The 10,977-nt window shown below is 47.6% G+C and overlaps 1 long non-coding RNA gene across 1 annotated transcript; it reads right to left on the reverse strand.

Annotated features, from left to right (window-relative positions):
- Positions 1-1,404: 1,404 nt before the first annotated feature.
- Positions 1,405-7,733, reverse strand: LOC102400049. The gene is made up of 5 exons (XR_003107993.3): positions 6,678-7,733; positions 6,497-6,596; positions 4,667-4,867; positions 3,591-3,848; positions 1,405-1,681 (listed from the first exon to the last, which is right to left on the reverse strand). It is a non-coding gene; the product is annotated as an uncharacterized LOC102400049 (long non-coding RNA).
- Positions 7,734-10,977: the final 3,244 nt, after the last annotated feature.

Genomic DNA, 10,977 nt, shown 5'->3' on the forward strand with positions numbered 1-10,977 from the left:
TCTCTGGGAAGGGCCAACCTTTGGAAGGAGTGTGTTAATCTCTTCTTTTCTTTGTAGCAATTCACAGATGGGCAGGGTCAGGTTATTTCTCTATAAGCTGAACAAAGTCACTTTAGTTTAACAATCAGGCAGAGGGGCAGGGTCCTTTGAGGCAGACCATTATGTATGCTTATAAAAACAACAGCAATGAAAAGCAGGTCAAAGAAACAGTTCCAACATGGAGTCAGAATTGGTTCTTCTCTGCAACAATTCTCCACTGTCAAAGTTCATTCCACAATCTTGTGGAAAAAGGGAGTAATGAGCATTCTGCTTAATCAGATGGATCTTTCTGGGAGTGTCTGCCATTAGTGCCTCTGTTCCAAATGTTTATATTTGTCTTCTTTTTGTTCCTCTTTGGAAAGTGCCTACTTGACACCTGTAGACTTAGAAATACTGAACTTCAAACCCAAGAGGCAGCATTTCAAGTTAAGGAGTTTGGCACTTTTCTATATGTGGGAAGATTTAAGAGTCAGGGCTCATTAAAATTTTGTCCTTGGTATGTGCCTCAGCTCTTTGTGGGCCTGTAATCCTGTATTCTCAGAATTTCCTCAAGGTTCACCACAGGGAGTGGCTGCAATCTGATGCCTGCTAGATGGCAGGTATTCCCCTTCCTTGGGGCTCACTGTCTCACGTTGAAGGGCTGCAATCGCTGATTCCACTTCTCAGGGCTTCTTCTCTTGGTCAGGAAGTTGACCAATATTTGGGACACATTTCACAATCACCTTTGTCCCATGGCACTGGGAGGCTCATCCCAGATCTGGCAAAAATTTTTCATATGCACTCAGGTGCTAAATTTTTGAACAGGCCTCATCAATAATTAAAGATTCTCTGGATTCTGCCTAATTTAATCCAAGAGTCATTTTTCCTTGTTGCTTCTCCCCATATCTAGAATCACACTATTGCAATTATTTTATGTTATAAATGAGATTTTATCAAAGTGTTTAGCCATAGAAGTTCTGTTGGAAGCCTGATTACACACTGGTTACTGTAATCTTATAAATTAGACAGGATATAAGCAATGCTGCTAGTAACATTGATAACGACATAGTGCATCAGGGAGACAAAAAGCACGATTTGAAAACAAAGAATAAATTTAAGTAACGATTATTATAACTAACTATAATCCAGTTGCAATAATCAAGCAACCAAAGGAGCCACACAGATTTTATGAGCTATCTGCAGTTTCATTGTGCCATCCATTCACACTTTATGCACAGCTTAACCTTTGAGACAGCGTATATATTAGCGGCAGGATCAACCAGGTAGAGAGAATAAAACAAATCTATTCATAACTATCTAGATTAGATTAGCCTCCACTTACTAATAACTCATCCATGTGCAATAAAGCCAACCTACGGACAGCAGTGGGCAGTGAAGGAAAGTACAGGATTTATTACAGGCACCAAGCAAGGAGTCCAGACAGCTAGTGCTTAAAAAACCCAAATGAAACCCTGATGGCTTTCAGGGAAAGGTTTTTAAAGACAGTGAAGGAGAGGGTTGCAGCGTGTGTGATCAGCTCATGGATGTCTTCTGATTGGTTGGTGGTGAGGTAACTGGGAGTCAACATCATCAAGGTTCCAGGTTCTATGTCCTTGTGGGGAGCATACAGTTAACTCCTTCCACCTGGAGGGTGTTTCTGTACCTGCAAACAGCACAAAGGATTTGGCTCAGAATATTTTCTATAGTTCTTGAGGAAGAACTAAAGGTCCTTGAGTATTGAATGGATAAACTAGTATTATTTTGTCTTGCTTGACTGTTTTCCTTTGTTTATGCATTTTCTCACTTTGCTGATTAAATTTTTTCCTTGGAACTGGGGAAAGCCTAGGAGGCTAAAGGTTTATTACAAACACGGGGTGTAAGGATGTCTTAGGAAGCCCCCACGGTCCTGCTCAGTTACAAACATCACAGGGATTTAGGTAAAAAGTCATGACCTCTAGATACCACACATGGTGTCAACAAAGCTACAGTGACTATAGATTGGTAGCTGACAGTGATCATAAGACTGCAAATTATTTTTTTTAATTAATGTATTTATTTTAATTGGAGGCTAATTACTTTACCATATTGTAGTGGGTTTTGCAATACATTGACATGAATCAGCCATGGGTGTACATGTGTTCCCCATCCTGAACACCCCCTCCCACCTCCCTCCCCATCCCATCCCTCAGGGTCATCCCAGTACACTGGCTCTGAGCACCCTGTCTTATGCATTGAACCTGAACTGGTGATCTATTTCACATATGGTAATATACGTTTCAATGCTATCGTCTCAAATCATCCCACCCTCGCCTTTTTAAACAGAGTCCAAAAGTCTGTTCTTTACATCTGTGTCTCTTTTGCTGTCTCACATATAGGGTCATTGTTACCATCTTTCTAAATTCCATAATAATATACTGTATTGGTATTTTTCTTTCTGACTTACTTCGCTATGTATGATAGGCTCCAGTTTCATCTACCTCATTCTTTTTAATATCTGTGTAATATTCCATTGTGTATATGTACCACAGCTTTCCTATCCATTCATCTGCTGATGGACATCTAGGTTGCTTCCATGTCCTAGCTATTGTAAACAGTGCTGTGATGAACTTTGGGGTACAGGTGTCTCTTTCAATTCTGAAGACCTCAGATTCTGATTGATCTCTTGGTTAGGCTGAAAGTTTGCTAAATAAGTGGGGAATAGTTAAAGAGAAAACCACAGGCTCAAAATGGCATCACTTTCACTGAAGCCCATGATACCAAACCTAGGTGTGACACCTGACCTAGCTGGTAGCTTCCACCTTCCCCGGGAATGAAGACTTAGTTAGCCAGTCTGGAAATTTCTGGTGAGCCCCCTGGAGGTAATCTGTCTCCTAGGGCCTTTCCATCCTCAGGAGGAAGAGCACTATGCCTGATCTCTTTTCCTAAACAGTGCTGAAATGCATATCACTGAAAACTGACCATACTAAGAGTAAACACATTTCAACCGTGTTAAATTCACTCCCATCACCACTGTCTAGTTCCAGAAAATTTTCATCTTGCAAAATTACAATTGACCTTTTAGATGTTGGTGAAACATTCAAAAATTGTAAAACACAGAGATGATCAAATAGACCTGAGTGTCCCCAGCAGGCTACCTTGTGCTCTTTGATCTGTCACTTCATGAACTCACACAGTGAGCTGTGGGGCTGCAGACTGCTCATTCCACAGGTGAGAAAACCAAGGCTTCGAAAGGTAAAGTCACGTGTCTAAGATCCCCCAGCCGATGAGAATGGCAGAGCTGGGGATCTGAGCAGGATTCAGTTTGATTCCCAAGCCCAGTTTTTTTTAAGTATCCCACGGCCTCCTAAGCAGGGTGGGGACAGAGAGTGACAGAGACAAGTGCCCTTCTAGTCCAGCAGACTGAGCAGATATCCCAAAGAGAGACGGGACACAAGAAGGGCAGGACAAGGGAGCCAGAGGTGTCCCCAGAGCCCCTGGGTAGAAGACTGGCTGGCGAATTTGGGTCCACGTAGCAGGGCCCAGACACAGAGGACAGGGCCCTACACCCAGCCCCAGGTAGGGGACAGCCTGACCTGGAAGCTGATGGAGGAGAGCTGCACAGATTCCGTGACTCAGATGGTGGTGACTTGACCAAAGGGCACACAGCGTTCATATTGCGTGAAGCTCTTCCCGTTGACTATCACTTGCCGAGATGAGAGCACACACCAGTAGTGGTCCCTGGCCAGGTGGGAGCACACCCGAGACTCTGGGACCCCTGCCTCTAGAAGTTTTGACCTCTGTCTATAGTTTTCACATCAATCCTCTGTAGGTCTGGGCATCGGTCTTCAGAGCTGTATCAGTTACAAGAACATGCTTGGGTCCCGAAATGCATCCAAACACAACCTCTACACTTATGTCAGGTAGCAGGATGAGGGGGACATCCACGTTCACACAGAGAAGCAGGGACACGGATGTACTCACTCCCACTCCCATCTCCCCAAGCCCAGAGATACTGCTCTACTTCCAGAAGCAATGTGCAATGCCCTGCAAAACAAAGCCATTAATAACATCTGGATAAAGGCCAGTACTTTGGCCACCTCATGCGAAGGGTTGGCTCATTGGAAAAGACTCTGATGCTGGGAGGGATTGGGGGCAGGAGGAGAAAGGGACGACAGAGGATGAGATGGCTGGATGGCATCATCAACTTGATGGACGTGAGTCTGAGTGAACTCCGGGAGTTGGTGATGGACAGGGAGGCCTGGCGTGCTGCAATTCATGGGGTCGCAAAGAGTCGGACACAACTGAGCGACTGAGCAACTGAACTGAACTGAAAGGCAGCAACAGCGTAACAAAAACTCAGATGTTCCCAGGGACCTAGAGCAGAAGAAGAGCCAGAGCAGAAGATTAAAATTAACTCGGATTTAAGGACCCAGGAGGCCAAAAAAGCACCATGGTGACTTATCTAGTGCTTATTTCCAGAGTAAAAGAAGCAAGAGGTGCACCTGGAGTTGCAGGTGAAGGTGTGGAAGGAGACTGCAGCCTTAGCCTCACAAGGAAATGGTCCTCTTCTCTGTACAAAGGTGTTGCTCACGTGACTGTTTAAAGACCGTCCACGGCACCAGGTGGGGCTGGGGGACAGGCAGCTGAAGGGACATGAGTTCCTGCTCACCTTGAACTCTGAGCTCTGTATCTGGAAGCAGAGCTCAAATTGGCTCCCCCTCCGGGAAGGCATCTGCATCTTCCACTCCTCAGGCTCCAGCTTCTTTTCTGCTTCCTGTTGCAGACCACATACCTGGTGTTTTCCAGCCGAGGGTTGAAGTGGAAGGCAATGTTACTGTCACTGCACCTGGTCTGAAAGTTCCCAGCAAACCTTTGTGGAGGGAAGTCAGACAGGGCTCGGTGTCCTGGCTTACTGCCAAGGGTGGAACAGGAGGTGCTCGCCCACTTTGACTGACACCCATCCGGGAATCTGCATACAACCTGTGTGGCTGGCTGGTACCCGTCTCTAGTTTGTTGCCATCGCTTTTGTTCACCTAATTTGCACTTAGTGTGCTTTTGTGCAATTACCACATTTTGCCCTTAGAGTATCATTTTCTAAAAATAAGGAGAAAATAGGTAAAGAAATTTGTGTCCAAGATGGAAGCGGAGAAATGTGCCTAGAAGTGAGAGGCTTTGGGGTCAAGTAGTGGCTCCTTAGAGGCCAGCCTGTGTCTGCTCAGTTGGGAAAGAAGAGGACAATTGGAAAGGACAGGTGACATTGATGGCACATGAACAGATTTGGTGTCTAAAAGGGAGACAGAATAAACAGTAGCTCTCCAAGGATAGGGCCCTCAGTGTGCGAGTCTTTCCCTCAGTGGAGGCTGGTGTGTGTCTAGGAAGCCCTCTTCTTTCCCACGCCCAGGAAGCCCTCAGTCAGCCCACTTGCCCAGCCTCTTGGGACGCTGAGGCAGGAAGAGGCTCCTACCGCAGCGTCAGGCCCAGCACACGGTGAGCACAGAAACCGCCTGCCCTGGGGCCGTCCCCTCTTTGCCTGTGTCTTCCCACAGGGCTCTCTCTGTGGGCACCTCCTTTCTCCAGGTCCGGGGAATTAAGGCACCTCCCTCCTTGGCCACTTTCCATCCAGGGGCCTTGAACAAGTGGCCTCCACCTCTGTGAGGCTCAATTTTACATGTATGACATGGAGTGATAAGGGTTTGAACCAGCTGGCCCCAACCTGTGTGGCAAAGGGACCGGTTTTGTGGAAGATTATTTTTCCAAGGACAAGGGGATGCGAGTGATGGGGAGTGGCTGTAAATACAGATGAATCTTCACTAACCTGCCTGCCATTCACTGCCTGCCGTGGGGCCCAGTTCCTAAGAAGCCCTGGACCAACACTAGTATGTGGCCTAGAGGTGGGGACCCTGGTTTAAACAAGGCATCCTGTGATGGGGCCTCCACACAGGAAGCCAAAAGGCTCAGAAGGAAGCCCTCTGCACCCCACAGTGCAGGGGCACCCAGCTCCCCCCAACTCCTGAGATGGCCCCTTCTCATACTCCCTTGACCTGCCCTGCCTTGCTCTTTTGCCCCTCAGAGAGCAGACACCTCCTCAGGAGGCCTTCCCTGCTGCGCCCAGTCTCCTAACAACTCTAAACACTTTCAGAGCTCGTGCAGTGGGCCAGACACCATTCAAGATCTCTCAATCTTCATTCAAGCTCGCTTAGTCTTTCCCGCAGATCTGGGCAGTGACTCCAGGATTAACCCCATTATATAGGTGCAGAAACTGAGGCCCAGAGGTAAAGTAACTTGCTTGAGGCCATCCAACTAGTAAATGGTTCAGCACAGAGAGGCCATCTTTAAAGTATGTCCCTTGATGCCATGCTTGCTTGTTACCCAGCCCAGAAGCCCTGCTTCCTTCATGCAAAACAACCATCATTTTTCTAGTTATTACTTAGAACAGTATAGTCACCCACAGTGAGCTCAGTAAACATTTGTCAGATGCAGGAATTCTGGGGATGCTTACCCACTGCAGTCCTAAGCAGCACCCAAGAGATGGTCGTGGAGAAGAAGTTGTGTCTGCCCTTCCGTGTTCTTTTTAGGTTGCTGCTCCCCTCCTCTGTCACCTACAGGAGTTGTTTTCTTAGAACCCCAGAGCTGCTTCCTGTCCACTGAAACACACCCCACCCCCAAGCCCTGGAACTCACTGGGTTTCTGTAAGGAGACTGGGTGTCCACGAAGGCCATCTCTCCACCACCTCTGTGGCCATTGTCGCTTTACACACTGGCCAGGAAGATCACTGCACCCGGAGAACTTAAAAATGTATAGAAACCAAAGCAACTGGACTGTTACTCAATGGGGGAGGATCCAGGAGATGATGTAGGTTTAGAAAAAGGGAGAAAGGTAGGGAGGAGAGGAGAGGGTAGAAGTGGGTGCTCCTCACCTAGGGCTCTTTCCCCTCTGCTCGCCTCCTGTGATCTGCACTGAGATCCAATAGTGCATAGAGGTTCACGTCGGCTCAGAGATCCTGACCACACTCATACTGCAGCAAGCTTCTAGACGTCACTGTTCCTGAGAATGTGGCTGTCTCTTTTGGGTCCAAACAGAAACAGAGCTGCTTGTTGGGGCCCGGGCAGCTGGGTGCTACTGGTGCACGGGGTGGAGGTTGTGCTGGGAAGGCCTGGTTATACCCATTTTCCAGATAGGGAAACTGAGGCTCAGAGTGTTTAAAGGTCATTCCAAAAGTCACACAGCTCATTAGTGATAGCCTGAGCCATATGAGGCTTCTTGGGGCCTCAAAAAGGGGTATGTTCCCTCTAAAATTCTATTCCTCACATAAAAACCTAGTCATGGAGGGATTTCCCTGGTGGTTTAGTGGTGAGGACTCTGTGCTTCCACTGCAGGGGGGATGGGTTCAATACTTGGTCAGGGAACTAAGACATGCATATAGCATGGTCCAGTCAAAATTAAAAAAAGAGAGAAACAAAACAATATATGATCAGATGGAAAGAAATGTTTTATAAATATCAATAGAAAACCTTATCATGAAGGTTACCTTATCATTGTGTTTAATGATGCCCCAGGAGCTTCTGATCCCTCCTCTCTAAGAATTTCTCTCTCCCTTCTTTTCTCTTTTCTCCCTTCCTTCTGGGCTGTAGCTGGGGAGCAGAGAAGATTTAGACATACTAGAACTTTCTGACAGAGAAGGCAATGGCACCCCACTCCAGTACTCTTGCCTGGAAAATCCCAGGACAGAGGAGCCTGGTAGGCTGCAGTCCATGGGGTCGCTAAGAGTCGGACACGACTGAGCAACTTCACTTTGACTTTTCACTTTCATGCCTTGGAGAAGGAAATGGCAACCCACTCCAGTATTCTTGCCTGGAGAATCCCAGGGACGGCGGAACCTGGAGGGCTGCCGTCTGTGGGGTTGCACAGAGTCAGACACGACTGAAGCGACTTAGCAGCAGCAGCAGCAGCAGAACTTTCTAAATGACATGGAGGTGGGTCACTATGTTAAATAAATGTCTTTAATTGGCTCCAGCACCTAGTTAAAGGAAATGATTGACTAAAACAGAGACTAGGATCAGCTGGGTAGCAAAGTGGGGTAGGGAGGAAACGCATAGCAACAACACACTTACCTGAAGTCAAGCGGTACCCTGCCGTGTGCTCGACACAGGACCCTGGGGTCCAGCCTGGATGAGCAGCTGAGGGTCCTACAGGCACCAAGTGGGGAGCAAGTGAGCAGGTGCCCCAGGGCCACACACAGGTCTGCACCTCTCTCCCTTCTGGCACTTGCCTGGGTCCTCAGAATTTGCAAAGACTGACTTCTCTGAGACGTTCTCATTGACGGAGCCCACTTGCCTCCTCCATCCACCCTCCATCCCCACTAGATTCCTGAATCAACTAGAATATGACTGGATTTAAGGGGAAGATGACACACTTGGAACAGAAAGGAGGAAAAGAAGGAGAGATTCTTTGAAGATATCCTCTTCAACACCAGGGATACAGGAAATTTTTCCTCATTGACTGAAATAGGAAGCGACTGGAACTCATTTACCGCAGGTTGGAGTGTAAAATACAACAGCGTTGGAAACTTGGTGGATTATAATAAAGTTAATCCTCTACCTCTCCTATGTCCTGGCTCTTGTGCTCCTAGATATTCACCAAAGAGAGATAAGAACAGATGTACATGTGCTTAACAGTTTCACTCATCACAGCCCCTCACTGGAAACAACACCACTGTTTAAACAGGACAAGGGGAACAGTGAATGCTCTTTGCAAACCCCTGGGCTATAGCCCACCAGGCTCCTCTGTCTGTGGATTTATCCAGGCAAGAATATTGGTACAGGTTGCCATTCTCTCCTCCAGGGGATCTTCCCAACTCAGAGATCCAACCCATGTCTCCTGAGTCTCCTGCATTGGCAGGCAGATGCTTTACTACTGAGCCACCTGGGAATTGCCTGCTATGGACTAGCCCTCAGCAAGAAAATGGGACTGAAGATAAAGGCAAGGTCTTCAGTGAACCCCAGCGTTGAGCACAAGAGCCAGACACAAGTGAGCACACACTGGGAGCATTCTGATGACATAAAATCCAGAAACAGGTCAGAAAAGCAATGGCTTATGAGGGGCACCAAATGGGAGGGACCTGGAGGAGTCATCTGGGTGCTGGGAATGTCCTGGAGCTTGACCTGGATGGTGGTCATACAGCTGTTTACAGCATAAAAACTCATCCAGCAGACTAGGGTCTGTGTGTTTACATGGACCATACCTCAATAAAGTACTGTTTAAAAAACACTGCAGGCCACGTACAGTGGCACCATGCGTGAGAATCCACCTCACCATGCAGAGAATGTGGGTTTGATCCTTGGTCCCACATGCGGTAGAGCAACTAAGTCCATTTGCCATGATTATTGAGCCCAGGTCCTAGAGGCCACCTGCTATAAATACTGAATCCCACACCCCTATAGCCTGGCTCAGCAATGAGAAACCATACATGGCACTGAAGAAGCCCCCCACTTGCTGCAACTAGAGAAAGCCACTGCAAAGTAATGAAGAATAAGCACAGCCAAAGGAAAATAAAATAAGTAAGTGAATTTTTAAAAATTTAGAAACCACCCCAAAACTCTCAGAGCCCAGGGAGAAACAAGGACAGCTAGAGTTCAAGCGGACATGCACTTTGACATCTCCAGGTGATTTGGAAGTGAGTCACAGAGAGTCCAGCCCAAAAAGGAGAGCCCAGGTTCCTCTGCTCCAGCCCTGTAGGGAGGGCCTACTGCCAAACCCAAAGGCCAGTGGGTTTTTGGGTGAATAAAGACCGTAAGGAGGTGTCTCCGAGACCCAGTGGCTGGCACAGCTGACCTCAGCAACCTGGGGTCCCCGTGTGTGCAGTCACTGAGACCCTTTTCCAGGACCTGGCTTGAGGTGAGAGGCAGCCCTCGAGCTCCGTTATTTAAAGTCCAGACACTTGGCTGAGGTTCTCTGTTCTCTGCACTGTAGACCATAGGATCTGTTCTAAATGTGTCGGCCACCTCACCCTCTCAAAAAGCCAGAAACTGACGAGTGTGGATGAGGACAAGGAGAAAGGAGGCCTTTTGTGCTGTTGGTGGGATGCTAAATGGTGAGGCTGTGATGGGAAAAATAGTGTATGTGCTTGACCCTAAGAGACTGGCATTAAGCTTCTGATTGCTAAAGCGTCCATTTCAAAGATACTCATCTTTCATAAACATGGTACCAGCTGTGTGACAGCTTCTAGATAAGCCACCACGCTTGCCCCACCCATCAAGTTCTCCTTTCTAGGAAACACTGGGCAACCTAGATAACTGTTTGAGTGACCCCACATGTCTCTTCCTGCCCCCTGCGTAACCACCCTACCTTTGGACCCCAATAAAAGTGGAACCCCAACCTGTGCTCTCACCCCCTCCTTCCCACTGGCCATTGGGCTATGTGGCCCTCAGGACTTGAGAGTAATAATCCTCTTTTTTTTCAAAGCTACCTGATGGTTGTTGCTGAGCTGTGTCTTGAAGTCATGATAAGAACCACAGGGGCCCATCTGGCCACAGTACTAGCTCCAGCTGGGCTGATGTCTTTGGGGCTCCCATGAGTAATAAAGACCCATGTGAGTGCCCCCGGTGTTCCTGAACAGAGAGCATCACTATGCATAGTCTGAGACCGACCCTACAAAACAGTATGGATGTTCCTTTAACAACTAAACACAGAATTACCATCTGGTCCAGCAATTCCATGTCTGGGTCAAATGGTAAAGAATCTGCCTGTAATGCAGGACACCTGGGTTTGATCCCTGGGTCAGGAAGATACCCTGGAGAAGATCATGGCAACCCACTCCAGTACTCTTGCCAGGAGAATCCCATGGACAGAAGAGCCTGGCAGGCTACAGGCTATAGGGTCGCAAAAAGTCAGACACAATGGAAGCAACTTACCACTGCCAGCAATTCCATGTCTGGCTATATACCCTAAAGAACTGAAAGCAGAGGCTTGAAGAGATATGTG

Source organism: Bubalus bubalis, chromosome 3 (genome assembly GCF_019923935.1).
Source record: "Bubalus bubalis isolate 160015118507 breed Murrah chromosome 3, NDDB_SH_1, whole genome shotgun sequence".
Classification (NCBI taxonomy): Eukaryota; Metazoa; Chordata; class Mammalia; order Artiodactyla; family Bovidae; genus Bubalus; species Bubalus bubalis.